Raw genomic sequence first — 27,492 nt, forward strand, 5'->3', positions numbered from 1 at the left:
TTTTTTTGACCTAAAATTCACATGGCACGCTGTTAAGTTGGGAAATATTTCTAATCTAGGTACAAGAAACAGTTATGATGTTAGATGTCATATATCATTGATGAAGTCAGGTCACAACAACATTGCAGATTCTGTGTGAAGCACTTGATTGTTACATAACAATGCATCATGGAGGAAGGCTGCTCAGCTCTGGCTGAGTGGAGTAACCATTGTCCTAGGCTTCCTGGGGAAGGAGGTACCAACTCCTTGAGCAGCCACATCAAGCCAGGTCCCCCATGTTTTCATCAAAAGAAAATTTTCACTATAGGTTGAGGGACCAGAATGGGCTTATTCATTCAGAAGAGCAGAAAAATAGTGCAGTTTTCTTCTTGCTACATTGGCATGGGATAGAGACTAGTTGAGAATCATCATTCACTATAACAGTTTTTGGGTAGAATTTGCGTTGGTTTCTAATGAAGCCGTGCAGCCTCAAGAATCTGAAGAGATTTTGTGGTTGGTTTTATTTTCATAGAAAGACCAAAAACCTCTGGAATACAAATTAATTCTGTGTTTTAGGTTTGCTGTATAGCTTCTGACAACCACAAAGCTCTCAAGCTTTCAAACTTATGCTAACTCAAAGGAGCAAGAATTTTTTCAAATTCAGAGAAGCCCCTGAACACCACAGGAATTTTGTACAGTGTCTGCTTGCCTTCTATTGACCAATGCTGCTTTTTAGTCATAAGGGTGGAAATGTGAGTCACCTATAATTTTATGTTTCTTGAAAGTTTTACTGAGAAGTCATTTTTAAGTATCTCATCTTTAATTCTGTATCATGCTTTTATTGCTTTCATATTTTAGGTTGAAAATGCCTTGTAAATGACTTAAACAACTGGGATAGAGTTTTCATCCAAAAGGGCTTTAACATCTGATGAAAAATGGTATTTTCTCAGGATTATAGAGTCTGAATGAACATTGGAGCATGACATTTAAAAAAATTTTTTTCTTTTTGGTGCTGGGTTCAAACCCAGGGCCTCATGTACACTAGGCAAGTACTGCACCACTGAGCTAAACCACCAAACTCCTGACATTGTTTTAAAAGGGTTTTTAAAATTAATTTATTGCTGTATTATAATTATACATAATAGCAAGATTTTTTGTGACATTTATGCGTGCACATAATATAACTTGTTCAATTCCATTCCCCACCACCTCTCCTTCCGCTCTCTCCTCCTTCCCCCTAATACCATTCTCTTCCTCCCAACACACTTTTTTTTTTTGAAAAATTTTCTTTTAAAACTTTTTGTTTGTTTGTTTTAAGGACTTTAATGACCATTTGGTCATATTATTCCTCCCACCCCCCGCCACAATAACATTACCCTATTAGTTGTTACCAAAAGGTGCTGAAATATTGGGGGAGCATGGGAGGAAATGATGAATTCTAGATAGGGCAGAGGGGTGGGAGGGAAAGGGAGGGGGCAGAGGATTAGCAAGGATGGTGGAATGTGATGGACATCATAATCCAAAGTACATGTATGAAGATACGAATTGGTGTCAACATACTTTATATACAACCAGAGATATGAAAAATTGTGCCATATACATGGAATAAGAATTATAATGTATTCCACTGTCATTTATTTTAAAAAAAAGAACTAAAAAAAGAAGAGGAGTTTGGATAATCCAAATGCAAAAATATAGCAAATATTTGAGGAAAGGGAAAGGCTAATTGCCTTGAATTAATGTTTATACATTGATTACATGTATCAAATTATTATACTGTATTACATAAATATGTACAGTTATTTTGTCAATTAAAATATATTCTAAAACAAAAAAAGAAAAGGTGCTGAAATATTATAGAGGATGCTTCAACAAGCAGCCTGGAAGTGGGATGTCACAGGGACCTAGAAGGAAGTGTGCTTGTACAATTCTGAGCCTGAAACTGAAGGATTTGGGAACTGGGGAAATGGTGCCGAAGAAATAATTTGGCAATCTGAAATTTTCCTTCTGAGGCAAAATGACATAATTGTTTGGAGTGTGGCTTTTGTTGTTTTCCTGGATTGAAACAGCTCTTTGCACCATGTGACTGCAGGTGACTTACTCAACCCTTCCACCCCTTATTTCTAAATGTAGGAATACTATTAGTAGCTAGCTAACAGGGTTAATATGAAGATTGCATGAGATTAAATTGCATTTAGAGCATTTTACGGGACTTGTCTCAGATTTTGAAATGATGAGTGTACTAAAAGAAGGTTAGTTATTATAATTAATGCTATTAATGGATTTTTGTCCAGCCTAGCCTATGTACACTGCTATTTCTTTAGCTGCTCAACATAAATAAATACTGAGCAACTTGGTCAATTATGTTAATTATTGTTGATTTAAGCCATTTACAGACTCAGGAATGTTGCTGTTTCTAATAGGTGCTCCCCCTGGTCTTGGGTCAATTTATTGGCCATGAGGTGAAAACAAAATCAGAAGAAAGTGGCTATAATAAAATAATGGTCTACAATATTATGTGAGATGGTCTTTTTATATGTCTTGTTGCAATAGATTTCTATGAAAAGAACATGAGTCAGTAGGAATGTGTGTGCACTTCTGTTGTTTCTGCTCATGAGCAGCAGATGGGTACAATGTCCCCAACAGGGCTGGCCAAGTTGCCCTACATTCCCTTCTAGGGTGGGGCCTTCATTTCAAGAAATCGTTTGAATCTGTTTTCTTTATTGAGAGAACAGGGGCTGATCCTGATCCTGATAGCTTGATGGGTCCTACTGCACATGATCTTTTGAATAGTTTGTGAAAAAAGACTGCAAAGAGCCTTAGTCCAGTGGCTGGCGCACAGTAGGCCTTTTTTTCACGGCCAGAAAGGACAGGAACTGAGAAAAAGGCTGATGACACCCAGTGAGACCCCACATATTTCATGAGGTGATGAGAAATTTGAGGATCCATTAGTTTAACAAAAAGTCTCCAAAGTGCAATTAACAATAAATTGAAGTAAGTGAAGGATTCCTTTTCAGTTGTTCTCTTCTAAAGACAGAACATAGATTTCTATTAAGCCAGCAGTTTTATTTTTTTCTCATGTTTTAGTTTTGGCACTTCCTAACCGTATGACCTTAGACAGCTTACTTAACCTCTCTGAGCAATGCGTGCAGAACGCACTTCTAAAAATACAAAGACAAGAGTAAAAAGAAACACTTCATAAACAATGACGTGCTTGGGTGAAAATTTATAGAGTTATTATCAATGTTTTTCCTGAAGAGTAAGTCTAGGGTTTGTTCTTTCAGACTCCTTAGGGGATCATTTACAAAGTCATGGTCTCCATTAATTTGATGATTGGGTGTGGAAGTGCCTCGTCACCTGGTCTCAGGTTTGTGTGGGCAGTTCACTTCCTTCCCCTCCACAGTTACCAACCCAGACCTTGGCCTTGACCATTTGCTTTGGAAATGTGCTCCATGGATTGTGAGAAATGGTGGTCAGTGCAAAACCATTAGGGTTCATGGGCAGACATTCTGTTGGCTTCACCTTGTAAGAGTGGAGGAACAGTTTTACCTGGGAGCTTAGAGGTGTCATCTCCTGGTCCCTCTGTCTCCAGAGGGGACAGTGGGTTTTATACACTTTGCTGACTAACATTGCAGTAGCTTCCTCTAAGCTAGTTTTTTTTTAAAAAAATGACAGGTTCCCAGATTCTCTGTTGAAATCCTTTGCTATTCCTTTGTTTTCAAAACTGGCAAAACCCTCAGTGGTTTTTGAGGGGCATTCAGTGGTCATTGGGTACCTGCTAAAGGTTCAAGGTGACCCATAAACAGGGATTATTTCAACCCATGCTCCAATAGAACCCACCTACCAGTCCAGTTATGTGAGTACTGAGTGGAACCCGTAAGTTCCACTGTGACTGTGGTCAGCATCTGCACTGAAACTTTTTGAAAAGAACAGATTTCCTGGCTGCAGATCTGGAGACTGAGGAGAATTTGTGGATGCATGAGGAAGGCTGATGTCAATCTGCAGCTTGCAGTTCAGATTTATGGTCTGTAAGACATAGTGACATCCTACTTTTGCTGTTTACTTATTTTAAGTTAAGTGCTAGCAGAACACAGGAGAAAAACCACCATTTTCTCAGATAAGACATTGCTTATTTATTGGGAGACCTGACCCTGTATATACATTATTTTAAAACTCTTTGGATAATTCCAGACAGCTGTTTGTAAGATGAGACCTTTAGAATTAAAAAAAAAATCAATTCATTACTATTTTAGTTGTACATGCTTATGGGGTACAGTGTGATAGTTTGAAATATGTATATAACGTGTAAGATCAATTAGGGTAGTTAGCATTTCCATCTCCTTAAGCTTTTTAAAAAATTTCTGATTAATACATATATGAGGCCCAGTGTGATATTTCAATACATGTATACAATGTGTGTACACATCTTTTATCATTACTTTGTGGTCAGAGCATATGAGCTCCTCTCTTTTAGATATTCATAAAATACATGATAAATGATTGGTGATCCAGTTGCCTCACTATGCTGTAGCACACTGGAACTTAATACTTCTATCTGACTGTGTTAACCTGTAGAATTTTTAAATTGGAGCATCCCAAGGAAACTGCCATTCCTAACTCCCTAGATTGGGCCAGCCATGACCGGGTTCCTTCACAGGCCTTGCAGCCCTGACATACCCTAAAGTCTTGGGTCAAAGAGGAGATATATATATATATATATATATATAATTTTATTTTTATTTTTTGCTTGAGGAAAAAGGTGTTCTTCCCCTGAGGCATTTCCAAGGTATCTGGACAGCATAATATAAATGTTGAGCACTTTGAAGTGACGCTTCATGAGTTCATGAGGTTGGCAGGAGAAAGCCTCTCCAAGCCAGGATGGACCACTTTTACATAAAGCCTGTACACTTCTCCCCCACTCCCTCCCTATGGCTGTGCTGGGCATTGGGTGGGGAGATCCCAAGATGAATGGAAAACAGGGATAGGAGGGAAGATCTTAAGGGCATTGTAATTCCTTTGTTTAGAGCACTATTCTGGATGTTAAATGCTCATGCCTACTCGTGGAGTACACCTGACTGCAACTGTAGATACCAAAGGACATTCCTACCTGGCCTGGCTCTGACTGTGCCAGGCCAGAAGAAAAGAGATGTGTAAAGAGAGATCCATGGCTGCCAGAATAGAGTGGCTCTTCACCCTTCTCCTCCAGTGGATATTGTGGTCAGCAGTCGCTTCTTTGATTACAAAGGAAGGTGACTATTGATGAAACAGCCAAGGTCTCAGATGAGCAAGATGATATGGCTGATGGAAAAGGAATCCCAGGCAGGCACATCCTCAGTGTGTGCTCTGCTATTCTGTGACATGGTTTTGAGCTGGAAAGCAGTTTTGTGGGTTGCAATCAATGGGCAGGAAGGTCCTTCCTATTGCTTAGAGGAATATGATCATTTAAGTGGTATCAGTCAGCAGACACAGGGGCAGACAGATACTGACAGGAGGAAAGGGAGAAGGGTGGCTGAAAAGTCAAGCCCTTTGAAACCCTTTATGTATGGTAGAAAAAGAAATTTCCCTGACCACGTGCTGAACTTTCACAGGAAGAATGTATGAGGTTTTTTTTCTTTTTAACACAATTTTGAAAAATGTATGTTCTTTCTTAAAAAAAAAAGATCAGCTATAGGCATAAATGGTAATGTATGACTTCTCTTATTTTATTCAGTATATCAATTACTGAGAAAAATCATCTGTGTTGTTATGGTTTGGATGTGAGGTGTCCCCCATAGCTCTCATGTGAGACAATGCAAGAAGGTTCAGAGGAGGAATGATTGGTTTGTAAGAGTCTTAACCCAATCAGTGAATTAGTCCCTGATAGGGATTAACTGAAGTGGTAACTGAAGTGGTAGGGTGTGGCTGGAGGAGGTGGGAATCGAGGGCTTGACTTTAGGGTGTATGTTTGCATCTGGCAAGTGGAGACCTCTCTCTCTGCTTCCTGATCATCATATGAGCCACTTCCCTTTGCCATACTCCTCCACAACAATGTCCTCAAGCCCTTAGGGATGGAGCCAGCCTTCTATGGACTAAGACCTCTGAAAACTATGAGCCTTCAAATAAACTTTTCCTCCCCTAAAATTGTTCTGGTCAGGTCTTTTAGTCACAGCAGCAAAAAAGGTAGGTGACTAAATCACGTGTCAAAATGTGCAGTTGATTTCACAAACTTCTCTTTTAGATCTGTCTTTGTTCCCTGCTGCCCTCTTACCCCCATGAGGCTCCATGACCACCTGAGCCTGGGATGACCGGCATCACCTTCTTCACTGTGCCCTTCTGATGGTCTCCAATACATTCTTCAGAAGTTGACACACATGGAACCTGTTTAGGGACATTTTCTCCTGCTCACCCCCGGACAAAATTGTTTGCCCAGATCTCAAGATCCACCTCTTGAACGCTTCTCATACCGCCATCATCAGAGAGGGTCACATCTTATGGTTTATTTTATGAATAATTACTTTGTAACATCTAAGGGAGGAGATATTTGTCTCATAGATCTTCACACACCCAGGGCTTATAAAGCAACTTAGACTGAGTGCTTGCTGAAGACAGGAAGGAAGGGAGAAACTCACCTGGGATTAACAGAAAGGTGGAAACCACATCATCTTCCTCATTAGCCAGCATGACCTGAACGTGTGAATGTTTTGCAGCATAAGGCTGATAGTTGCAAGGATGACTGTCATCTCGAGAACACATGGGCTCCTAAGTCATGCTTATCCAATAAATAGTAAGTGCTCAGAAATATTTGCTGACCATGACAACATATGCATTATAGGCATTATGAGCTATTTATGGATGAGAAGACCAGGCCCCCAAAGCAGGAAGTGACTTATCAGGTGTCCCTGAGGTATCCTGGGGCATCATGAGGCTCTTGTTCTAGTTCCCAGCTCTGAGTCCATGGGGGTGCTTTTGAGGTAGAGGATAGCTTTAGAAAAACCTGAATGCCATTTGGTACACAGCCACAGACTTCTGTTTCTAGATTTATTTCTTAAAGGAAGTAGATCTGGGACAGCATTGTAAATGAGCCACAAGGGGCAATTCTGTGAGTGGTAAAACATGGTAAGTGGCTGCTGGTAATGTCATCCACATCGCCTGTCTCCTGAATGCCACACACAAGTCCCCAGGACCTCAGATTCTCTAAGGCTGTGAGCACATCGTATGTAAGGGCTTCCATCCATCATTGACAACTGCAGAATTCACATTGATTTTGCTGTTTCTAACATAAACTGTGACTATTGCTGTGGTTTGAGGGTTTGTAACGAGCAATAAAATACAAGTGGACATTCAATTTACTTAAAGCTTATACATGTCAGCACCTAACTAAATAAAAAAGAGGAGGAAAAATAAACTGACAATGATTAATATCACTAATGATTTGTTTTGCTTATTTTCTAAAGTAGTAACTTGATCCTTTCTGTTCAAAATAGGCAGAGAAATGATATGAGGAAGCGCTGAGGGTACTTAGCTTCTGTCCTTTCTTGTCCCTCTGCCCCAGTTAGAGAATTTTTTATTGTCTGTGGAACAAAGTGTGCAAATATCAATTTTCATTCATTAAGAAAGAGTATGTGAGTTATGAATGCACCAGTATCTACAAACTGTAGTCATTCATTAGTTCTTTCTTTTGTGAAAGAAGTCATTCATACATGTTTAATGTTGGAAAAATTTGTTTTCTGTTTGAGAAAAGCACAAATGACAACAAATTTGGAGATTGGCAGGGACTTTGAGAACGAGACAATTAAGTCCTTACTTTAGGTTGGGTGCTAGGAGTATCCAGAATTTCTTGTTAGTATTGGTGGGCTCTTCAAGATATTAAATGCTGTTCTACATATTATTTCCTTTCTTTTTGTATCTTTTTTGAGGGTGTCATGGTTTTAGGCATCATTTCTTTTTTTGGAATTTCTTTGGTTTGATGCTTTGTGTTACTGAAGGGTATTTTGCAAATTTGTCCCAGGAACTTCTATACCCCACAAAAGCAGGTCCAGATATTGCCAATTAAATGGTGTCCAACTATGGGACACATGCAGCTTTGAACAGCAGATTTGGGGTATAAAGGAATTAGTAGTCAAAGTGTCCAAAGAGGGATAGTGAATTGTTTCAATATGGCAACCAGTTCATAGATTATACCATTGGCACTGGCTTGAAAGAGAAACTTGGTGTCTGAGCCTTTGTGGGAGATTTACTTCTAGTGGTAGAAGCCCGATGCTGTAGACTGCTTGAGTGTGTTCTGTCTTCGTGGTAAACTACGGTTGGTTAATTGCTACCAATGGATATCTTGAAATGAACACAGAACACATGAATATGTAAATTGATGCAGACCAGTCTCTCCCAGTCAAAAGAGGCCAGGTTCTCAATCACAGCCCTGCAAGGCTATGGTAGTTTTCTTCTTCCTGACCCAAAGGAAACAGTAAGAGCTCCATTATCTTTATTTACTATTGGTTCATTAAGGCTGCTGAACAAGAACAACTTGTTGAAAAAAACAGCATGTTAATTTTAAAATGTGTATTATACTCTAGAGCAGATATCAGCAAACTAAGGACTCTGGGCTACTAGCCTGCCACTTTCTTCTGCAAAGAAGGCTGCATTGGAACTGTCCTCATTTGTTTACACACTGTGTGTGGCTGAGTTCCTGTCACAGCAGAATGTAATAGTTGCAATGGAGTGGTAAAGCTTGCAAAGCCTAAACTGTTTACTATCTAGCCCTTTTCTGGAAAAGTTTGCCTACTTCTGCTCTTGAGTAGCCCTGCTCAATACAAATATCATGAGTCATTTATGTCATCTAAAATTTTCCACTGACCACATTCAAAAAGTAAATATGGAGTGAAATTAATTTTAATAATAAATGTATTTAACCCAATATATTCAAATATTATTGTTGTGGTTTAGACATGCGGTCTCCCCAAAAAGCTCATGTGTGAGATAATACAAGAAGGTTTAGAAGCAAAATTATTGGGTTATGAGAGCCTTAACCCAATCAGTGAATTAATCCCCTGATAGTGGTAAACTGAGTGGTATCTGAAAGCAGGTAGGTTGTGGCTGGAGGAGGTGGGTCACTGGGGTGTCTATTTTGTCATTGCTGAGCAAAGCTCTCTCTCTGCTTCCTGGTGCCATGTTCCCAGCTGCTTTCCTCTGTCACACATTTCTGCCAAGATGTTCTTCCTTACTTCAGTCCCTAAGGAATGGAGCTGGTTGTCTATGGACTAAGACCTCTGAAATCATAAGCCCCCAAACAAACTTTCCCTTCTCTAATTGTCAGGTCTTTAGGTCATAGTGAAAAAAACTGATTGAGACAATTATTATTCCAATAATCAATGTAAAAATTAATGAGATATTTTAATTTTTTTTCTTATATGGAGGCTTCAACATCCATTCTATGTGACTCTAGCATGAGCCATATATGAAAGGCTCTGTATCCACACAGCTCCAGAGGGAAGTGGACACCTTTGTCTTTCATTTACTGCCTAACTGAAGATTAGTTTTGTCAGTATACCCTACCAATGTCCTTACCTTTCTTAGTAGATGTGATTTCAATTCCAAGAAGAAATGTCCTTCTTAAAAGCAAACTAGGTAAATCTGGTTTTCTTCAACTCTGGAATGAGGAGAGAAGAAGTTCCCAGAACAGGGTCCTTGAACGACCTGCCTATAGTTGAAATTGGTGAGAATCCTTCTATAAAGGTCTTGGTTTTCAGGGAAAAACTAGACCTTTCATCCAAAGGGCAATCAATCTCTGTTAGCAGGTTCTACAATTTCTACTTTGGTGACACAGGTGCTAGGCACAAAAGCTAAACCAGGAACTTCACAATTGAATTAAGATTTCCAGCTCAGTTTTTGATGTTTGTTAAAGAACAATCAGGAAACAAATGTATTTGTTTAGACCCATAATTTATTTCACTTCTGCATTAAGTCAGGCCACTCTTTGAGCAGAACTGATGAGATACTTCCATTCAGATATGTCTGAAGGAGAGCAAAGACATTTATTTTAGTATCAGTTAATATATATATATATATATATATATATATATATATATATATATATAATTGTCTTTAAAAAAGTGGAAAGGTTCATCTTTGTTTGATTAGGCTGAAGGCAATAGGAAGTCAATATAAAACTTAAAGTTGGTCAAAACAAACAAAAATAGCTACAAAAGCTAGGTGAAGAGACTTCCTTTTCCTCAGGAAGATGAGGGGTAGAGAGTGGAGATTCATTTGTAAACGGCAGAATATTTCTCTAGTGTCTATCATGCATGGTGTTAAGGCCCTGGGAGAAGATATTTTGTTTGTGAGTTTAATGCTCAAATTTTGCTGGGTGGTAAGATTCAGTGTACCACCAGTCACCAACAGTTTTGAAGCACAAAGTTGTTGCAACTTAATATTCACAACTAATATTTAAGATCTGAGAGATAATGACATTTAAATGAAATACCAATATGTGAATTTCTTGTCTCTCTTTGTAGTTTTTATAAATTTCATTCAATTTTAGTTTGGATAGTTCATGATAATAATGTGCTAAATTGGATCTAAGTGGAATTCTGAGAGAGCTGAAATGAAGGGAAGAAAGAGCATAAGGTAGGGAAAGCAGAAATTTTTGGCCAGAGGGTCTTGATAGATTGGAAACAAAGGTGAACTCTCTGAGTTCATGGTGGGGCTCAGTTAATTTCTTAGTGGTAGGTCCTTTGTCTGTAAAATTGGAATAGTTGTACTCTACGTACCTCAGAAGATTGTTGTGAGACTCAACAAAATAAATATAATAATGCATTGTAAGCCAGAAGCCCCAGAGAAACAAAGACATCAAAGCTAACTTTCAAGAATGAATATCCATCCAGCCCATGAAAGGTCATGGGCTTTTGCCTTCCATCCACATTTGGGTCCAAAGGGTTCATAAAAAATGTCCCCTAAAGTGATCCAAGTGGCATGAAAGTGGGTAGCTTTCCCAGTGGGTTACAAATCTTACATTTGTAAATTTCTCTTAATATAAAAGGGAGAAAATGTAATATAGATAACTAGTTAAGGTATAACTTAACAAAATGATTTTATTTTTAATTACTTCAACTCTGTGCTGTTTGGAGTCCTGTCCCAGAAAAAGAGGCCTCATTATTTCAAAATGACAGGTTCAGAGAGTACATAATGCCATTAGCGGCGGGAGCATTGCAATCTGGGCTCCTGTGAAAAATCTGTGTGTTTTGTCAGGAAGATGGAAGATTTTTTACGATCTTAGTAGCACTCTTAGCTTTGGAAGACCCAGGCAATCTGTATTCAGTGTGAAGTCTGATTACCTATTGAACAAAGAAGAAAAGGAAATTTGGAAGCCATTGCCTTTGGAAAAGCACAGAAAATACTACCTCTGTTCTTGCCAGAGGTTTTTTTTTTTTTTTTTTTTTTTTTTTTTTAATCTGAAAGTTGAAAAACAGGGTTTAGAATGTCTATTTGTGAAGCAAGGAGGCTTTTAGAGCTGACATCTTCTATTTAACAGGAGATTCTAACCCTTAAACATTTGTTCTGTTGAGTCTCTGAGGTTTCCTGATTTTGGAAGGATCTCAGTTAGCAATAAAAATATTTTAACAGGTCCCATTATTTACTAATGAAATAGTAGAGGATATACACAGCATTCATTTAGAAATATTTAAAAAAATAGATCATGGAGAAATGACTCAGTGATTCATTTTGAGTCTAGAAGTTTTAAACTTAGGAAACCACTTCCTTGAGAAATGTCGCTGAGATTGTTGCTGTGCTGTCCTACAAATACATCACAATGTTCTTATCTGTCAGAGTGTAGGTGAATACAGGTTGGGCATCCATAATCTGAAAATCAAAATCTGGTGTGCTGCAAAAATCCAAAACTTTTTGAGCCACATGAGATCATATGATGCCACAGTGGAAAATTTCACAGCAGATCTCGTGTGATTGGTCATAGTCAAAACATGTGTGCACTAAAAGTGTTGTATAAAGTTACTTTGAGGGCTTAATGTATATGAAACATAAATGAGTTTTGTGTTTATACTTGAGTCCCATCCCCAAGGTATCATCTATATGCATATTTTCCAAAATCTAAAAAACTCCTAATTCTGAAATACTTTCTGTGCTAAACCTTTTGGATAAGGGGTATCTAACCTCCATGCCTTTGCCTCAAGTTACGATATGAACTGGTGATTTCTCAAGTTCCTTTTAATACCTGAATTTTAGGATTTTCAAAAAGAAAAAAACCCACTGTTGCATTTCGTTGGTATGGTGGCTTGTCTCCTTTCTTCCTCTTCCCTCCTCTTATGCTTCTGTTTTAGATTTACCTACACAGTCCTTTACAACATTCTCCTTCTGAGTACCTATTTTTATCCATTAAGAGCATCTCTTAGGACTGGAGGTGCACTTCACCTTTCAGAGACAGATTTCTTTATTCTTTGCAGGTCGCTTCCCTGAATACTTACCTTTTAGTTCCTACTTTCCTGGCTCCTGGGACTCTGATGTATTTGACCTTTACAATATTTTTAAAAGTTTTCAATACTAATTCTCTTTATCCTTCAGAGACTTTTACCGTACTGTATTTTATTTTCTTGAAATTGGTTATATAATAGAAGCAACATGCAAATTCTCTGTTACTTGTTAGCTGTGCAATTGTGAAAATTTCATTTAACGGCTTTGAGCTTCAATTTTGTCTTTTGCAAAATGTGAATAATCATATTCACTTCACAGGGATTTGAGAAATCAAATGATTGAAATATAGTTGGCACTTGGTGCATTTCCTGAAAACATTAAAAATGAATACCTGGATGACTAGCAGCAAACATTTGACAAATTTCTTTAAGTGATTGGTTGGATCATTGTGTGACACATTTTTTGTATTTAGTTCAGGTGTTTTCTGTTTGAACAGGTTTTATGGTGTTTAAATGAGGAATCAAACTCCAATCATTTTCCTCTCTAATCTTGTGTTGCTATCCTATGGGTAAGCAGATGGATGACCTTCCTCAGTCCTAATATTTTCTCTAGAACAATAGAAATAAATCATAAATAATTTTTGAAGTGTTAAATTTGAATTGCCAATACAAAATACTTAATGGCAGACAGTAGCATTCTAACTATGATAAACTATAAACAGAGGTATAGATGAAATTTCTAAGCAAAGGGACCCTCTCATTGTCTATTCCTTCCCAGAGATGAATCATGCCTGGAGGGTGACATACCATACTTCATAAGCTTTTTTAGTAGAATAAGTTGCAGATGCAATCAAAATTATCCTCACCAGCTAACATGTTCTAAGAGGTGAATGGGTTTAGATATTGTATTTGCTCATGTTGATTGGAATTGGAGGCAGGGTGGAAATTTGGGGTTAAAAATTATTCTGATTTAGCTTTTGACATAACTGAAAATGCTTGTTAATCATTCCACTTGCTGATTTATAAATGGATACTGAGGCTATAAGAAAAAGAAAGAGTCCAGCACCAAAATGTTCATTTGGCAAATTTCTTAGGAACCATCTTTAGCACTAACATATCTCATACTGAGCATCTTAGGTTTTATAGGCAAAAAAAAAAAATCTACAAATTTAGGCCTATGTGGGCAAAACTTCATATAATGATCATTCAAAATTAAAAGTGGAAAAGACCTTTATTTATTAATTTAACAAATATCTGTTGATAACACTGGAAAGTTTTAAAGATAAAGAGAGAGAGAGAGAGAGAATATCTCTGACCTTGATTAGTTAGTCAACGGTCGTCTGCGGAGTCATACCTTTATGTCACTGTGATGAAGAGTATGATAGAGAAACACTTCAGATGCCAAAGAAATACACAGGAGAGACTCAACCCAGAGAGGGGCTGAGGCCTAGGAAGTTTCCCTTAGGTCTTGTTCGACCTCAGAGATAGATACTGTGAACATATGCTGCAAGTCTCAGGTCAAAAAGAAAGCATCTGGGTGTAGACTACCCCTTGTTTTGCATCATGAAAATCATAATGGAAAGATGCACTATGTGAAAGTGGTGCATGAAACCTTTACACTACTGCATATTCCTTGCTGGACATTCAAGGAATCAAGAAAGAGATGAATGAGTAACAAATGTGAAGAAGGCAGGGTATGCTTTAGACTACTCTAGTCAGTCATTAAACAAATAATGAGTTCATCTGTCTGCCTGTTTTCTAAGACTAGGGATGATGTCCTCATCCTAAGAGAACTTTCAGTTTTTAGTGGGAGGGAACAGACAATACTCCCAACATAAATAAACAATGTAATATACTTTTTAAGATATTGAGAAATGTTTTGGACAATGTAATACAGGACCATGAGCTATAGAGTGGCTTAGGAAGAGATAAATGTTGTCTGGTGTCATTAATGACAGTTAAAGAAAGCTCTCTGAGGGGGTGGCATCGAGTAAGACATAAACAATGAGGACAAAGCATCATGCATAGAGGTTCTTGGAGAGGAATGGGCCTCTTCTGAATAATAGAAAGGATGGCAGTGGTTGTTAGAGGCAGATGACTGTGGAGGGGCAGGGGAGACAGTGAGTCCAAGGAGGTGGATCAGGCTGGCTCACATGGGTCAGCTTGAGAAGGCACACTCGCTGTCTGTATGGTAGTGAATAGAACACACCAACCACGGGTGTAGGGATATCACGTATGGAGGTGCTTCTCATATTAAATATCAGAACCATTATTATTAAACAACAAACAAGCAAACTCTATATGTAAGGAATGTGACAAAGCCTCAGACATAAATCATACTTCTGTAAGCATCAGAGAATTCACCCTAGAAACTCAGGTCACCCTTTCTTCCACATCAGAGGGTCTGTGTTAGAGAAAATTCATGTGATTGCAATCAATGTGGAGGGCTTCAGGTGTGGTTAGTTCTTTCCCATCCTTAGGGAGTCTGCATAGGATAGTAATCCTGGGAATGAAATATGTGTGTAGCAAGAGGTCAGAGGCTGGGTTCTGTGGTTTTAATGCAGTCCTCGGTGATGTTTTATTGATTTCTTTGATGCCATTTAGAAGGTGGGGGAGCATGCATAGTCTTTGGGGGTAAAAGAACCTGTGGTAGATGAGCACATGTCCTGCAAATCTTTCTGGATTATTTCTGCTAGACAGAATTTCTGTCTCTAGTACACCAAATATCAACGCCCAAACAGAGTCCCCACACACAGTGTGCAAGCTGCAACAGCAGGTCTTTACCATTACCATGTGATGTTGTTCCCAGAAGACTTTCCTAGGAAAATAACTTCGTTGTTCACTACAGGCACCTCCAGAAGAACCAACCCTTTAGTAGGATAGAAGGCTAAAAAACTGTATTGTTGCTTCTACCAACTTTAAACTATTACATTATGATTCTTATCTACTATTAACCAAGGCATCTGCACCAAAATACCCACCTTAATCTAACTTTAAAATACCAATAGACTCTCACCTTGGTCTTCTCTTTCTGAAACATGACTGAACTCCTGGCAGTAATAACCAAATGGGATGCCTTTATAGCCACGTTTGAGTTTTGAGGGTAGCATATAAGGATGACATTTAAGGATTGGGGGAGGGGGACATACAAAACCAGATGAGACAGAGCCTCGAAGCTTTCATCCTGGTGCTTGAGACAGATTAAAAACATATTACTAAGAGAAAGAAGAGACAAGCCATGGACTGGGAGAAAATACTTACAAATCTGTATTTGATTAAGTGCTGGCATCCAAAATATATAAAGAACTTTCAAAACTCAACAATAAGGAAACAAATAATACACTTTTAAAAATGAGTAAAATTATATGAACAGAAATCTCACAAAAGAAAATCTATAGGTGACAAATGAGCACATGAAAGATGCTTCACATCATATATCGTTAGGGAACTTCATATTAAAATGAGGATACATCAACACAAGCCTATTAGAATGGTCCAAATTCCAAACACTAACAACACCAAAGGCTGGTATGGGTTCAGAGCAACGGAAACTCTTGTTTATTGCTTGTGGTAATGCATTGGAAGGTGCTGGCCAGTTTTCTAAGTAAATACACTCTTACTGCTATAGTGAATAGTTCTCCTTAATATGTGAATATTTAGTCCCTCAAGGTGATGGTGTTGGGGAATGGGCCTTTGGAAGATGATGGGATCATGATGGTGGTTCCCTCTGAATGGAATTAATGTTCTTTTACAAGAGACTCTCTTCCTTCATGTGAAGACCACTGAGAAGACAGTTATCTATGAGTCAGAATCTGCTGGTACCTTAATCTTGGACTTCTAGCATCCAGAGCTGTGAGAAATAAATATTTGTTGATAATAAGCCACCCAGCCTACTGTGTTCTGTTTATATTGCTCTGAAAGGATTTACCATACTATACCATCCAGCAATCATGCTTCTTGTTTAACCAAACGAGTTGAAAACTTATGTCCACACAAAAACCTGTGCATGATATTTATAGCAGCTTTATTCACAACTGCCCAAAACTTGGAAGCAACCCAAGATGTCCTTCCATTGAATGGATAAGCTAACTATAGTACATCCAGAGAGTGGAATATTATTCAGTGATAAAAAGACATGAGCTACACTGAGGAATGTAAATGAATATTGCTAAGCAAAAGAAATCAACCTTTAAAGGCTATAGCTGCAAACTGTATGATTCCCTAAATAGGTAAAACTACAGAAACAGTAAAAAGGTCAGTGGTTGCCAGCGGGTGGGAGAAGGAGGGATGCATAGGTGCAGCACAGAGGATTTTAGGGCAGTGAAACTATTCTAATACTATAAGATGGATACAAAACATTGCATTTGTCAAAACACTATAGATGCACACAATGCTATGGGTGAACCCTATTATAATCTAAGGACTCTAGTTAATAATAAGGTATCAACATTGGAATAAACATACCTCACTCCTGTAAGACATTAATAATGGGGGATACTAGTGGTGGTGGTGGTGGTGGGGTGCGTGTTGAGGCATATGGGAAACTTCAGTGCTTTCTGCTCAATTTTTCTATAAACCAGAAACTTCTGAAAAATATTTACCTAGTGAAAAAATAACAAAACAGTTGGGTGTGGTGACACATGCCTGTAATCTCAGCAGCTTGGGAGGCTGAGGCAGAAGGATCATGAGTTCAAAGCCAGTCTCAGCAACTGATTGAGGCTCTAAGCAACTCAGTGAGTTCCTGTCTCTAAATAAAGTACAAAATAGGGCTGGGGATGTGGCTTAGTGGTCAAGTGCCCCTGAGTTCAATCCGCAGTACCACCACCCCAAAAAACAAAAGTAAAGCAATACCCCAATGATTATAATAAGATGGTGAGAGACATAAATACAGTTATTTCATACTGGACAAAACCCTACAAACATATGTTGGAGAAAAGATAATCTCTTCAATAAATGGTGCTGAGAAACTGGAAATCCATATGTAATGATATTTATAGCAGCTTTATTCACAACTGCCAAAAACTTGGAAGCAATCCAAGATGTCCTTCCATTGAAGGTCATAAAATGAAATTAGACTCCTATCTCTCACCCTGAAAAAAGCAGAACTGTAAGTGGATCAAGGACCTAGGCATTAGACCAGAGACCCTGTGTTTACTAGAAGAAAAAGTAGGCCCAAATCTTTATCATGTCATCTTAGGAACCAAATTCCTCAACAAGACTCCTAAAGCACAAGAAATAAAATCAAGAATCAATAAATGAGATTGTATCAAACTAAAAAGCTTCTTAACAGCAAAGGAAACAAGAACACGGAGAGTCTACAGAATGGTAGAAAATCTATGCCACCTGCACCACAGAACATTAATCTCTATATAATATATAAAGAACTAAAAAATTAACACCAAAACCCCCCCAAAACGAAAACCAAAGTAACCCAATCAATAAATGGGCTAAGGAACTGAACAGACACTTCACAAAAGAAAAAATATGAATGGTCAACAAATATATTAAAAAATGTTCAACATTACTAACAATTAGAAAAATGCAAACACACACACACACACACACACACACAAACATTTCATTTCATGCCAGTCAGAATGGCAATTATGAAGAAAACAAGTGATAATAAATGTTAGCAAGGATGTGGGGGAAAAAGTACACTCATACATTGCTAGTGGAACTGCAAATTGGTGCAACTACTCTGGAAGGCAGTATGGAGATTCCTCAGAAAACTTGGTATGAAACTACCATTTGACTCAGTTATCCCAGTCCTCGGAATATACCCAAAGACCTAAAATCAGCATACTATAGTAATGCAGCCGCATCAATGTTTATAGAAACTCAATTCACAATAGTTAAGCTATGGAACCAACCTAGATGTCCTTCAATAGATGAATGGATAAAGAAACTGTGGTATATATACACATGGAATATTACTCAGCTTTAAAGAAGAATGAAATTATGACATTTGCCAGTAAATGGATGGAACTGGAGGCTATCATGCTAAATGAAATAAGCCAATCCCCCCAACCCAAAGGCTAAATATTCTCTCTGATATGCGGATGCTGATTCACAAAAAGTGGTGGTGGGGGGGAGAGGTTTCTTGGATTGGAAAAGGGGGGATTGGGGGAAGGGAGGGAGAATGGAATTGGGAAAGACAGAATGAATTAGACATAACTTTCCTATGTTTATATGTGCATACATGTCCAGTGTAACTCCACATCATGTACAACTATAAGAATGGGAAGTTATACTCCATGTATGTATGATATGTCAAAATACATTCTACTGTCACACATAACTAAAAAGAGTTAAAAAAAATAATCCTCTAGGATGTTTCACAGGAAATAAATGTGCCCATTGGCATGAAACCATCTTTAGAAAAAAGATGGTGTGAGAAGTCATTTGGTAGATATGGACACCAAGTGCAATGAATTGTAATAAGGTAGTCTCCTTGCCTGAACCTGGGTGAGTAGAGGAGATAAACGTGATCTGGAGAGACTTTGAGCAGGTGGTGACCCTTAGCAGAGCCCTGAAGAGTGAGAATGGAAAGGTAGGTGATGAGGCTAAAGGACATTTCAGGAGAAGGAAGTATCACATGTGAATGTCCAGGATAATGCAGTAACATCTTCAGGGGATCCAGTTCCACTGGAGGGCAGGGGTGAGGGAGAGGGGCCTCACTGCCAAGCTAAGGAGGCAGGTGAGAGATTGCCTTCAGGAAAGGGGATGTGGCATGCTCAGTGTGCATTTAGGACAGTCCCTCTGATGTCAGTGGAGAGGGGATTAGAGAGATGAAGCTCCTGTCAGCAGGCCCAGTGGGGCGCTCCCGCAGCATGCCTAGAGTGAGGATTTTGTTGGATTTGCCTTTGTATCCTTGGTGCCTGGCACAGTGCTGGATACATAATGAGACTCAGGCAGCATTAGCAGTAAGACTAGTTTTTTCTCTAAAAACTAGAGAAAAAATTGGGCCTCAATTTACAATAGTTTGTTTTCCCTGATGCCAAATCATACCCATACAATGTTGTTTTCCACTTTCACTGCAAAATTCTATGAATTACATGGGATAGTCAAGACTTCATTATAAAATAGGCTTTGTGTTAGGTGATTTTGCCCAACTATAGGCTCATGGAAGTTTCTGAGAGTGTTTAAGGAGACTAGGCTTAGCCATGGTGTTCAGGAGGCGAGGTGTATTGAATGTAGTTACAACTGTGTTCAACTTACAATGGGCTTCTCTGGACAGGATCCCATTGTAAGTCAAAGAGCACCTGTAATTGAATTTTAAACATCTCCTCTCCTGACTCAGCCTCCTCTTCTAATGATCTAAGGTGATAGAACAAATATCTTTCCTGAACCCTGAACAGGGATATGTGCTCATTGTATAAAATACATAACATTGTGGGTTGTCTGAAAATCCAGGCTGTGTGTGTGTTCTGTCTCTTTGAAAAAGTCAGAGAAGCACTGCTCTTTACTATCTTTCAGAAACACAGATATTTCATCCCGAGCTCTTGCTAGAAAAAGTAGGGGGAAAAAAAGGATTTGAACAAACGAAAAGAAAAGTCTAGAATATGTTTCATTTATATAGTAAAAAGACTCCTGGGCTGTATAACAGCATGGCTTTTCAAAGTACATAATAACCCTCTTTATTAGTTTTTAGCAACTTATTAGAGTATTTGGGAGGCAGAATTTTCTATGAATAGGTAGAAGACACATATAGAAAAGAGTGCTCCTGAGGTATTCTTGCTGACAGCATAATAATAGCTCTGCCCCTGGCATTATAGAACAGAGGGCCATGCAGCACCCCTGACTTCAAAGTCACTTTGTATTCGGAGAAATTTACTGTAATTCCTCACAAAAAGGACCTTTGAAAATTACATTTAACATATTGTATCCCTATAATCCTTCATGTTTTTGCCTTCCTATAATTTGTGCTGCAGACATTATCCGTTAAAAGCAAATTTTAAAATATAAGATCAAAGTTGATTCAAGTTATGGAAAAGGACAATTTAGATTGGCTCACATGTTTGGTGCTCTGTCTCTCCCTTTTACTCATCATTTGCTTGCTTTACAGGATACCTCCTTAGTCAGAACACTTTAACTCATGGTTAATAATATCATTAGTATTTTCCTTAGCCCTGGTGTCAATACAGAGCTTTGCATTTGCACAGATAGAGACTGTGTGTGGCTTTTGAATTTGCTAAAGATCTCATGGAGGAATCCTGGGAGAAGCATACGGCTTGAGTCCTGTTGGACATGGAGCCAGTCAGCCTTGATCTCTTTTATCTTTGGGGCTTCTCTGTATGATATGATTTAGGGACAGAACTCTTGGCTTAAACAAACAAACAAAACAGGGTGAAAACCCATGCTTTTGGTTAAGCTTACACACAGCCACAGGACAATGCATACACATGCCTTTTGCCACAGATCTTTTATAGCACCAATTGTTGTTGTAGTTTGGACTTGGATACCATTTTGGATCAGTTTTCTGCTGCCCAAAGTTCTCACTACGTGCTCTCTGATACTCTGAAATCAAATACTTCAGGTGACATTGATTTCTAGCTGAATAGATGTGTACTAGAATATCAAGCAATACCTCCACAGTCGTGCACCCTCAGGCGAGTGCAGACAACTTCTTCCTCCAACAGAGATCTGAACTGAGATAATGCACAGAGCAAAATGAACATTCTGCTGTCTCTCCTTCTCGGCAATTTTTTTTAACTGGCCCAAGAACAAGTGAATGTGTGTCTGTATGTATTCGTAGATGTCATCTTAGATTTCGCTTTAATGTTGGAATAGAAATATGGAAAGATAAAGGATTTGAAAGTTTTGCGTCTGAATATTTCAGATTTGGCAGTTTGAAAGTTGAACAAGTTCCCATAGAACTTCCCTCAAGCTTTAGTTTTTTAAAAAAGTTCAGCATAGAATTCTAAGCACATGAGGTTGAGTTAGGAGAGATCTGGACCTCCAGAGAAGTATTCTGGGAAAGGACTCTGAGTCCTGACATGTGGTGATGCAAAATAGCTTTCTGAGATTTTCTAGCCAGTGATCTTTGGACGTATATATAATTTCTCTACAAATCAGTTTTCTCTTCTATAAAATAGGGATAATAACTGTCCCTTTTGGGATTACTGGGAGGGGCACATGAGATAGTGAACATGATTATACAAATTATTGTCACTGAGGGTTGTGTGGAGACACTGACATTCCATGATATCCAGTGCAGTAGCATTCCCAAAATGTTTGTTTGAGAAATAGATATTTGTGTATGTGTGATGTGAAGGCTTTTTTGGATATGCTCCTCCAAAATATGCCACTTTGTTTTTTAGCTGAAACCACTTGCAAAACAGCAAATGCAAGAGAGGCTTTCTCTGAGCTCTCATTATGAGCCCAAAGACAGATCCTCCAAAAACACATTTGTTATCATTTTCTTCCCAAAGGGGCTCATCAAGGGCAAGGGGACTCATCAGTGGGGAGGACGCTAGAGAGAACACCACACCCAGAGAAAATTTGTTACAGACCCTTGTATCTCTTCTCTATTTTTCTAAGGTCCTATTCATCTTTCCTCAAAATCATTTACTCTCTTTCCCTACATCCTCCTTCCCTTACTAGGTTGCTATATAAGCTCTCAAATCTCACTGCTATTTTGGGTAATCACATTTTTTTTTCCTGTGATGGCCCCATGAACATAATATTAAAAATTAATAAATTTATACACCTTTCTCCTTTAATCTGTTGTCAGTTTATTTCATAAACCCAATGATAAGACCTAGGAGGGTATATGGAAAAACTTTTCCTTCCCTACAAGTAATGATAATAACAGTATCAAAAATGTGAGATAAGATTCAGCTGAGCTTCCTCACTCATCTGCCATTCCAATGGATTACACAGGTTGAAAGAATTTTAGGTAAGTCTCAGTAATGTTCTTAATAAGCATCTCCATCCTCAATGGGACAAAACAGAGAAGTTGTATGTGAGGACTTGTTTTAATGAACCTACATTTCAGACATGAAATTCCTCCAAAGAAACAAGAGCTAATGGTGACATCATTAAAAAAAAAAGTTCTTGTTTAAGTGCTGCCACACAGTAACAAAGGGTGCCATTTGGCTCAAGGGGAAAAATAAAACTACTGCAGAGTTTGTCTTTTTGCAGTCTGCGGTTGGTCATTCTCCCAGACAAAGGAGAGCATATGGCAGGACAAGAAGCTCAGCAGAATATCTGCATTTGAACAAAGGAAACCTGGTATGGGGAGCCAGCATCCTGGCTTGGTTACTTGGTGACAGCAGGTAAGTGTCAAAAATATCAAAGGCTGATCCTTAGTTCTGAATCCTTCAACTGGTATTTATTGCCACTAATGGTTCCTTTAGTAGTTGTGGGAGGTTTCCTTATTCAAAGAAAGTGAAGTGAGATCATCCTAAGGAAGAGTGGCATTCTCAACCTACTGACACTTCTAGGGGCAATATCCTAAGCCAGTCAACCTGAAGTGCTGGAAAGACCTGATGAATTAGGTTGATGAGCTCTTAGAAGACCTACCATTTGGGAAAAGTGAGCGTTGTAAAAGGAATTTTGTAGAAAAGCTCGACCACACTTTTATTCCCACAAAACTTTTCCAAATATTGGCAAGTATATCAGAACAAACTGACTTGTAGAGAAAATCTTCTGTCTTCATGGACTTTACCCCCTTCATTGCTTTCAGATTCAAGGCAATGATCCAATGGAGTTTTTGCCTTTTAGAAACAAGGCACTCATTTCTAGGTTGTGCTAACTTTCCAGTTTACTCCTTATCTTTTTTTTTTTGAAATGTCTTTAAACTCTGAATAATCTTAATTTGGATGTTAAGGGAACCAAGATTTACTATTAAAAAGTTTTCTTTGTTGATGAAATTTCTTTGGAAAATAGTTTTATTTATTTATTTATTATTATTTTTTTTAGGAGTCATGCCACCCCTCTCCCATTCATATATGACCCCCTTTTCAAGATACTTCATGAGGGAAGCAACATATATGGTTAAGGGCATTCAGAGAGTATTTCAGGAAAAAATAGTCTCAGAGGATACTGAGAGAGACGTCATATGTGTTAGTTAGCTTTTTGTTGCTGTGACCAAAAGACCTGATAAGAACAGCGTAGAGGCAGAAAAGTTTATTTTGGCTCACAGTTTCAGAGATTCAGTCTATGGTCAGCTGACTCCATAGCTCTGGGCCTAAGATGAAGCAGAACATCATGGCAGAATGGTATGGTGGAGGAAAGCAACTCAGGCTATGACAACCAGGAAGCAGAGAGAGAGAGAGAAAGAGAGAGAGAGAGAGAGAGAGAGAGAGAGAGAGAGAGAGAGAGAGAGAGCGCTTCTCTTATCAGGGACAAAATATAAACCCCAAAGATACATCCCCAATGACTTACTTCCTCCAGCTACAAATTCCCTGTCTATAGTTGCCACCTCGTTAATCTATATCAGTGGATTAATCCACTGCTTAGATTATACCTCTCATAATCTAATCATCTCACCTCTTAAAATTCTTGCATTGTCTTGGCCATGAATTTTTGGAGTACATCTCAATCTAACCCATAGCACTATAGAACTAAGAGACTAGGCTTCTAATTCTGATCTGACATTAAGTAGTTTTGCAAACTTTGGCTTAAAAAAAAAAGAAGAAACTTGGCCATTTTGATGAATTGCCATGTAGTCTGTAAAGTCAGATACTTTTTTACTAAGTATTTTTATTTAATCCCTAAGATATGCATGAAGAAGGTAGTGTTATTCTTATTTTGCAGATTAAAAAAATACCTAAGATTTGGAAAGAATATGTGAGTTGTTAAAAATTAACATCAGTAATATCTGCAGGAAGCTAGGAAACCAGTTTGGATTTCAGGATGAAAACAGATTGATAGCTTAATTTATGAAATTCCAACTCTTACCCCAAAGTAGGGGATCACAGACTGCTTCTATTCATGGGGCTCTGTGGTTCCAGATCTGAGTTCAAAGGGAAGGTCTTTATAGACCAATCTGCAAGAATATCTAAGGATCTGGAGATATTTGGGGGTCTATCTCCAGATGGGTTGAGCTCTCTAGAGCACATTTGACAATGGATAGAGACATTTTTGATTGTCACAAGTCAGGCAGAGTTTAATGTCAAAGCCAGGTTTGTTAGGTGACATCCCAGAACACACAGGACAGCTCTCCATAACAGAGAATTTGTTGGTTTAAAATGTCAAAACTTTTAGGTTGAGAAACCCTGCATAGTTAACCTGTCTAATTTGTAGAATTTGGTTAGTAGAAGGTTCAAGGAATCTGAAAAAGTGAGGCTTGACCTGGTAGTTTGGGAAGACCCTGGAAGACAAGGGTCTCTCCATTGCAAATTGACACCTTTCACCTACCTCACCCCTAGGCTTCTTGTGGTGCTGTGTAGAGCTGGATATGGATTTGACTTGGCTGGGAGAGCAGAGGCCAGTTGGCTGTGGTGCAGGAAACTACTTAGTCAGAAGAAGGCTGTTGAAATGAAGCCTAGGAGAATGGAGAGACAACTGATTTGGAAAATAAGATTCCAACCATTTGCCACACACCATTTTAGAAGACCCAGTCTGGAAGCGCTGGGGTCCAGCACGACATTCCATCCCATTCCTGTTTCCCCAGTCTACAAAGCCGCTTAAAGCTCAAGTGTTCTGGTCACAGAATGGAAAGGCAAGGCTGGTTACCTCCTTAGTCCTGGGCATCTCCTGTCTCTCTACCTGTATGTAATCTTATGTTCCCCAGGTATTGGCATCACATGCTCCCTCCTGGCACACAGATTTCTGCTCAAAACCCAGCTCAGAATAATCTTCCTGATCTTAAGATAATCTTCACCCCATCACACTTTCTGTTTCTTAGAGTTGCCTTACATATTTCTGTAGCTCTTTCTCAGATTTGAAGTTGTTATTTATTTATTTGTTTGCCTAATTGTCTATTCTTCCTACAGAAATTTAAGTTTCACTGGAGAAGATTTTGCTAGTTTTTGTCACTGCTTTTTTACCATATTGCAGAACCTTAAACAGTATTTTTAAGTTCAAATGAAAGTATGAACTCACTTCAAAGAAAGTTTGAAGGGGGTCAAGATTGTTTTAAGATCAGGATTTTTCTGAGCTGATTGTTGAGCAGAAACCTCAACAATCAGTTATGAGGGAGCTAGTGCTGCAAAAACCTGTGGAATGACAGGAGTGTTTACGGTGTGTGTGTGTGTGTGTGTGTGCATGTGTGTGAGATATGTGTACAGTGTGTATGTATGTGGTGCATTTGTGCATAGTGTGTGTGGTGTGTATGTAGTATGTATGTGATGTGTGGATGTGTGTACTTGTGTAAAGTGTAGTATATGCATGTCTGTGAGGGATGTGTGTGTTTGTGTGTGTGTGTGTGTGTGTGTGTGTGTGTGTGGCATATGCCTGCATGTGTATGGTGTGAGTATATGTATGACTGAGTACACCTTGTAGGACCATAGAGTTATGTAATTCCAGGATTCATAAGATCTGGGTAAGATGAGCAAAATCTTGAAAGATTACTTGTCACTTGAACAGGTGCTGGTGTGAGCATGGCCCATGCATGGCTCATGAGTTCTCAGTTATGTCTTCTTAAGAGTGGACAGAAGTGATTGGGCTCTGAAGGCAACGTAGTGCAAGACTTCTGAATGCCTGGGCTGGACCAGTCTTTGTTTAATCCACTTTGAGCGTTAGACTAGGCAGCATTTGATTTGGAGTTGAACAAAAACTCTACTCAGACCATCTGTTTCAGTAACTAAATAAACAGAAAATATAAATTTAAAAATAATTAGGAAGACAGCACATTGGGCAATCACTTACCCATTTAGGAAAGACAGAGTGATACAGTGTTATGCTCAAAGTATCTCAGTTATTCCTAATTGATCAAAATACCCTGATGTTTATAGCAAATGAGAGAGTGACTCAGAATGAAATGAAGTCAGCGAAATGCCAGAAGTTTTTACATCCAAAACAGAGACATGGTCCATATGTTCAGAAATACTTTTGTCCTTAGGAAATGTTTATGGAAAAAAAAAGACTCTTTTTTTTTTTTCTCACAAAAGAGTCTTAAATAATAGTAACTGGATTCAGATAAGATAAGCACTTTTTTCATTAGGATCATTTTCCCGTTTATTTGTTAATTGACCCACCACTGAGTTTGAGAGCCCATTGAGACAGTGAATGAAAAAAGTTGCCTTTATGGCATCTTTTCATGTGCAAAAATTTCAGGAATTTGAAACATTTTCAGAAGGATTTGCATGGTACCATCCATCTATTGTTTATGGACAAAAAACGTGATATAAGATAAATACAATTGTCTCAGGATATACAAAATATATAAACACCTGTGGATCCACAACTATAAATCTGTGATCTGTACTCTATCTCATAAATTTATTTTGGGGACAAAGAGAACTATAAGGCATTAACCAAATGATGCCTTGTTTTTTAAATTAAAAATATGCTTAAATAGTACTAAATATGGGTATGACTAAGATAAGAAAAGGCAGGTGATTGGTGCCTGGCGTGGGGCTCCCTGTGGCCCAGGACAGTGGCTGCTGGTTAACTGGGAGAGCCAGCACCGGAAATCTCTGTTGAAAAGAGAAGTTCAGCTCCTTCTTAGGAAGATTAACCAATGGGGGTCTTATCAGTAGAGTTACCATGTAGTTTATTATCCAGACTGGGGCACTGTGAGAGCATAAGAGAGTATTATGAACAACTGTGCATCACCCACTCGTGGTTCTTATCACGTGTACAACGTCACTGGTGTGTATATTACTATTTCCTACAAAGCCAAAAAGAGTTGTAGAGGCCCTCTAACATGGCTCCCAATGACCTCCACCTCCCTGGGGGATCCTTTCCTCCTGAGTTTGTGCTAGACCTAAAGACTTGCTTTTTACAGCTAAAATACAGAAGAGTGATGGGATGTTACTTCTGAGACTCGCTTCTAAAGTGACTGCGACTTCCATCTTTCTCTCTAACTCTCACTTTCTCTGGTTCCCATACTCTGGGGCAGCCATCTATCATGCTGTTGAAGTGCCCTTTGGGGAATCCCAGCAAGCAAGGTGTCTGGTCAACAACACTTGTTGGATCTTCAGAAACAAGGAGATGACATGTG

Source organism: Marmota monax, unplaced genomic scaffold (assembly GCF_021218885.2).
Source record: "Marmota monax isolate L192 unplaced genomic scaffold, Marmota_monax_Labrador192_F-V1.1 WCK01_AAM20220418_F8-fsc00043, whole genome shotgun sequence".
Lineage (NCBI taxonomy): Eukaryota > Metazoa > Chordata > Mammalia > Rodentia > Sciuridae > Marmota > Marmota monax.